At 38.5% G+C, this 5,929-nt stretch overlaps 1 protein-coding gene across 2 annotated transcripts in view; it reads right to left on the reverse strand.

Annotated features, from left to right (window-relative positions):
• Positions 1-5,929, reverse strand: part of LOC106875045 (synaptic vesicular amine transporter) — a 72,355-nt gene that overhangs the window by 49,194 nt on the left and 17,232 nt on the right. The window lies entirely within an intron of this gene.

A 5,929-nucleotide genomic window follows, 5' to 3' on the forward strand; every position in this document is an offset into this window, starting at 1 on the left:
ATATATATGTATACATATATATATCTGTATGTATGTATGTATGTGTGTGTGTGTGTGTGTGTGCGTGTGCGTGTGTGCGTGTGCGTGTGTGCGTGTGCGTGTGTGCGTGTGCATTTATATATGTATGTAAATACTTTTGTTGTTTTATTCTTTTATGCATTTCAGCAGCCCAAAGGTAGTGACCATGCTGGGGCACCGCCAGTATTATCACCTTTTCAATGACCATTCTTTTGTGATTGGCTTTTAGTGAAGGAAGGAGTTCGATATTGCTGCCCTCTGTTTTTAGTTTCTTGTCGTGATGTAGGCTCATCTGAGATCTTGGAGAGCAGGAGTTCAAGTAACATTTTGAAAACATCTACCTCTACTCCCTGAAGATCTCTCAGATGTTTTGGCAAGATATTAAATAGCTGTGAGACCCCTGGATCCTATGCTATTGCAGTACCTGGTTCCTTTCTCTGGACGGGATGGCTGAGACCTTTGAAACAGTGCAGTGACAGTACAGCTCTCGATGCCTAAAGTTTGGTGCCAACCCCTCCAGGATCTTCCTGTCTTCGCTCTAGGAAGTAGAGTCGTAGCTCTTTCAGTCCCTCCCAGCAGCCCAGCTGTTCCATTAATGCAATCTCCCTGGTGTAGCACCACTTAACTGCCTCAAGTTCCGCTATTAATTCGACACTGTGGGGTGACCACAGCTGAGAGCAGTAATCCAGGGGGCTGAGGACAAGTGTCCTCCATAGAACCATCATAGTTCTTTGGTCCCTTGTTCTGAAAGTTTTCAGAATCCATCCGGCCATTCGCCTGCACACTGCCAGCATTTTGGTGATATGCACGGGAAACGAGGAATCGTTGCTCATATCAATCGTCGGATCACGCACTGTACTTGCTGCTCCTTTTGGTCCAAGGTATCTTTGTTGAGGCGTGTTAGCACAAGCAAGCTGATAGTGGAGGGCTTGGAATTTTCCTGCATTAAATTGCATGTTATTTTCTTCAACCCATTTATAAATGGCATCTACGTCTCTGTATAGAGGGTTACCCTCAGAAAGTGTCTTGACTGCTTGTGTGTGTATATGTGTATATGTGTATGTGTTGTTATATTTCGGGATGGTCATTTTTTTGTTTTTGCAGAATAAATACACGCACTCTATATTCATTTTCACCCGCTTTTTAATGCACATGAGATAAAACAAGAACAATAATAAAAGAGTAAAGAATGCATATACAGTGCGTGTGTTTATTTGGTAAAAAAAAAAAAAATGACCGTCCCAAAATATAACAATATCTGTTTCAGCACACGGTTTCATATCAGAAATCTTGCAACACAATTTCATAAACGTTATTCTCTCCAGCGCCACTGCGAGCGATACATCATTTGCACAATGTGGAGAATATACCAACAGTATTGCCCAAACGACCACATTAGCTTCAAAATTTATTCAAGCCTAGGAGCACGGGCCATACGTCCCCAACCTAATTCAGGATCACAACACATAAATACACTGCAACACAATTTCTTTTCCTCAACAGGCCCTGCTCTATATAACAATGCTCCGAAACAGATCAAAGAGGTAATCGACTTAGTCCCTTTGTCTGTCCTTGGTTGTCCCCTCTATGTTTAGCCCCTTGTGGGCAATAAAGAAATAAATAATAATAATAATAATAATAATAATAATCATTATTATTTCTACTCTAGGCACAAGACCGTGAACATTTTTGTGGGGAAGGGGAGGCTAGTCGATTACATCGATTCAGTGCATAATTAGTACTTATTTCATCGACCCCGAAAGGATGAAAGGCAAAGTCGACCTCAGTGGAATTTGAACTCAGAACATAGAGGCAGACGAAATACGCTAAGCATTTCGTCCGGCGTGCTAATGATTCGCCCAGCTCGCCGCCATAATAATAATAATAATAATAATAATGATGATGATGATGATGATGATGATGATGATGATAAATAATAATAATAATAATAATAATAATAATGATAATGATAGTAATAATAATAATAATGATAATGATAGTAATAATAATAATAATTATCCTTTCAGGCACAAGGCCTGAAATCTAAGAGGAGGGTGAGGGAAGGGGCTAGTTGCTTATATCGATCTTAGCACTTGACTGGCACTTATTTTATCGACCTTGAATGGATGAAAAGCAAAGTCAACGTCGGTGGAATTTGAACTCAATGTAAAACCCGACAAAATTCCGTTAGTTTTTTTATCGATCCAGAAAAGAGAATGTTGATATTTTTATTATTACCTATTAATAAGTGGCACTCCGTCGGTTACGACGACGAGGGTTTCAGTTGATCAAATCAACGGAACAGCCTGCTCGTGAAATTAACGTGCAAGTGGCTGAGCACTCCACAGACACGTTTACCCTTAACGTAGTTCTCGGGGAGATTCAGCGTGAGACAGAGTGTTACAAGGCTGGCCCTTTGAAATTCAGGTACAACAGAAAGAAGAAGAAAGAGTGAGAGAAAGAGAACAGCAGGGTTCACCACCACCCTCTGCCGCAGCCTCGTGGAGCTTTAGGTGCTTTCGCTCAATAAGCACTCACAACTCCCGGTCTGGGAATCGAAACCGCGATCCTACCACCTCGAGTCCACTTCCCTAACCACTGGGCCATTGCGCCTCCACCGTATTAATAAGTAATATTTGTTGATACGTAATATAAATAATTCATTTCTGAAGTATGTATTTTTAGCTCTCAGTATAAATCTACTTAAAATAAATAAATAAATAAATAAATAAATAAATAAATAAAAGAAACAACGATCTGTTAAAACTATAAAGCAAAGTGTTAACTTATGATTATTGAATTGTAATCTTGTGAATAAATTTTACGACTGAAATTAAAAAGTACATTCTATGAAATAAAATGGGTTTATTAATGAGAAATTTAAGAACACGTATCTTTATATCTGATATGGGATATTATATCTGATTTGTGAAGGGTTTGAACCAAGAAGGAACTGCTTTGACTATATATGCAGAAAATTTCCAACTCTACGCATGAAGAAGATGAAGGCAGGTATTTTCAACGGACCACAAAGCAAGAGACTCATGAAAGACCCACATTTTCAAGATTCAATGAACGATGGCTGAGGTAGATACATGTTCTTCGTCCATTCTGTTTGCAAGAAATTTTCTTGGAAGCCATAAAGCAGATAATTACTCTAAACTAATGAAGATTACACACGCGCACATCAAATTCTGTGTCCCTAATGTAATTAACTTTACATTTTGAGCAAGAAGTAAATAGACTGAAAGCTATTCCTTACTGCCAAAAAAGCAGTAAGGAATAGCTAATGTGACTAACCATAAATTCTCCAAGAGAGATGAAGGTACCTCGTTCAGCAAATCACCGATTTCAACTAGCTTAGATTATCCATGGTACACTCTTTGAGTGACATCAAAGCCTTTAAAGATTAATGCAGCCAATTAATTAAGAGATACCCATCCGTGTCTAAATTCTTGATTTTTGAGACCATCTCTTCTCAAGTGGAGCTAGTCTTAATTGCCGTTTCGTAAACGTAATGCATCATTTGGAGGCGGAGATAATTTTCATAAATAAAAAACTTATGTTGAATATTATTTGATTTGTCTGTATTTATTTATGCGTTTAAATGCATACCACTGAACATTCTGAGTTATTTTCCTTCGGTTCTTATTCAGATTATGCAAATTACTCCGGCCATAAAAGTCCTGCAACTGTTTTTTTTTTCTTGTCTTTTTTTTGTATAAGTCTAGAAATAAGATTGGTCAACTGTCACGCTGGAGACTGACCACAACTGCCCTTTTATCTCCTTGGTGAGATGTTAATTTTGGAAAATTCTTGATTCTTGAGATTTCTGACACATTATCATTCGTACGCCGGACAAAATGTTCGGCGGCATTACTTCCGGCTTTACGCCCTGAGTTCAAATTCTTCCTTGGATCAATTAAATAAGTATCAGTTGAGCATTTGGGTCGATGTAACCGACTGGCCCCTTCCCCCAAATTTCAGACCTTGTGTTTATTGTAGAAATAATAATTATTGACTAACATTTTTGTTTCCTCCCCGCGTAATTATTTCAGCTGACATATTTAATGTTCACGGCTTTAAATGTGTCAACTTTAGCTTTACTCTTCTTTTATCTTTTATATTTATTATTTCACCTATTGAACTGAGGCCATGCTGGGGCACCGCCTCGAAAAGTTCACTCGTTCAAACTGACCCCAATATTTACTTGTCTTGTCAAAAAAGTCGGGTCTTACTCTATGAGCTGGTTATTTAATGGACTGCTAAGTCAGGGATAGGTAAACCACCGGTTGTCAAACAGAGGTAGTGGGGCCAAACACAAAGACACATATACATACATACACACACATAGGTACCAAATCAGTTAAAAACTAACAACACAAACTCGCTGTTAATATGAGGCTGAATATTTACTGTTAAAATTGCTATGATAAGAGATAGTCTATAGAGATAGACTATCTCTATTTCTATCACTAACCATGTACATATATATGTGTGTTATTTCTTTATTGCCCACAAGGGGCTAAACATAGAGGGGACAAACAAGGACAGACAAAGGGATTAAGTCGATTACATCGATCCCAGTGCTTAACTGGTACTTAATTTATCGACCCCGAAAGGATGAAAGGTAAAGTCGACCTCGGCGGAATTTGAACTCAGAACGTAACGGCAGATGAAATACTGCTTAGCATTTCGCCCGATTTGCTAACGTTTCTGCCAGCTCGCCGCCTTAATATATGCGTGTGTTTTAGTCTATGTATGTATGTGTATATATTTATGTGCGTATATATGTTTGTATGTATACATGTATGCCATTATTCAGTTTTGTTTCAATATTTCTTGCCAAGACAGGAAGGACCGGTTTCTAACCTAGATCCAACATCAACCACAAGGTATTTTTGTATATATGTATGTACGCATGCTTGTATTTATGCATGTATGTATGTATGTATGCATGTATACACGAAGATTCGTATGTTTGTTTTACGTATGTCTTCTCACGTATATATTTGCATATATAGATCTGCTCATATATCTAGAGTCGAGAAGAGTCATACCCGATTAATCAGTCGACAGCCATATTATCTATCTATCTATCTATCTATCTATCTATCTATCTATCTATCTATCTATTTGCCTTTTTTCAGTCTGTCTGCCTGTCTGTGTGTGTCTGTCTGCCTGTTTGTCTGTCTACCTGTTTGTCTGTCTGCCTGTCTGTCTGTCTGCCTGTTTGTCTGTCTATATACCCCGGGCGTTAGCGCACTTTACGCCACTAAATTCACTCAACAAGCCATTGGTCGGTCCGGGTCTGTAATAGAAGACACGAACCCAAGGGGCCTTGCAGTGGGACAGAACCTAACTTCTTAACCATACAGTCAAACCTATTTACTCTATGTAAACATGGTTTATTTATCAACTGATGTCCCATTTCGTTGGTCAGTTGAATCGGTCTTGTTGCTCGGTTGTCTGGCTGGCCACTCGGTTTGCTCTGAAGGATAAGGCGACGCTCTCCGTTATAATCCATATTATAATCCAAGCGATTATTTCTTCCTCTAACTCAATTAAAGGTTACAGAGTTTGTAAATAAATAAAAAATATTAAACCTATAAAATTTCTCGCCCTCTCGCTTATTATATTACTGAAGACATTTCAAGAATTCCTGTCGCCCAAATACGGCACAGTTTTGTCTTACAATCCCCAAGAATTTACTATCCTAATCCTTTTAAAACGTTTTCCGCACGCCCTCATTTATCTCTCGTTTCAATTATCTTATGTTTCCGCCTATTAATGATTCAACCAATCAAATTTGTTCTCTTATACACACTTGCAATTCACTTAATCCATCTCTCCTCTCACTTATTTCCCATCATCTCTTTGCTTCTCTCTCTCTCTCTCTCTCTCTCTCTCT

Source organism: Octopus bimaculoides, chromosome 4 (genome assembly GCF_001194135.2).
Source record: "Octopus bimaculoides isolate UCB-OBI-ISO-001 chromosome 4, ASM119413v2, whole genome shotgun sequence".
Lineage (NCBI taxonomy): Eukaryota > Metazoa > Mollusca > Cephalopoda > Octopoda > Octopodidae > Octopus > Octopus bimaculoides.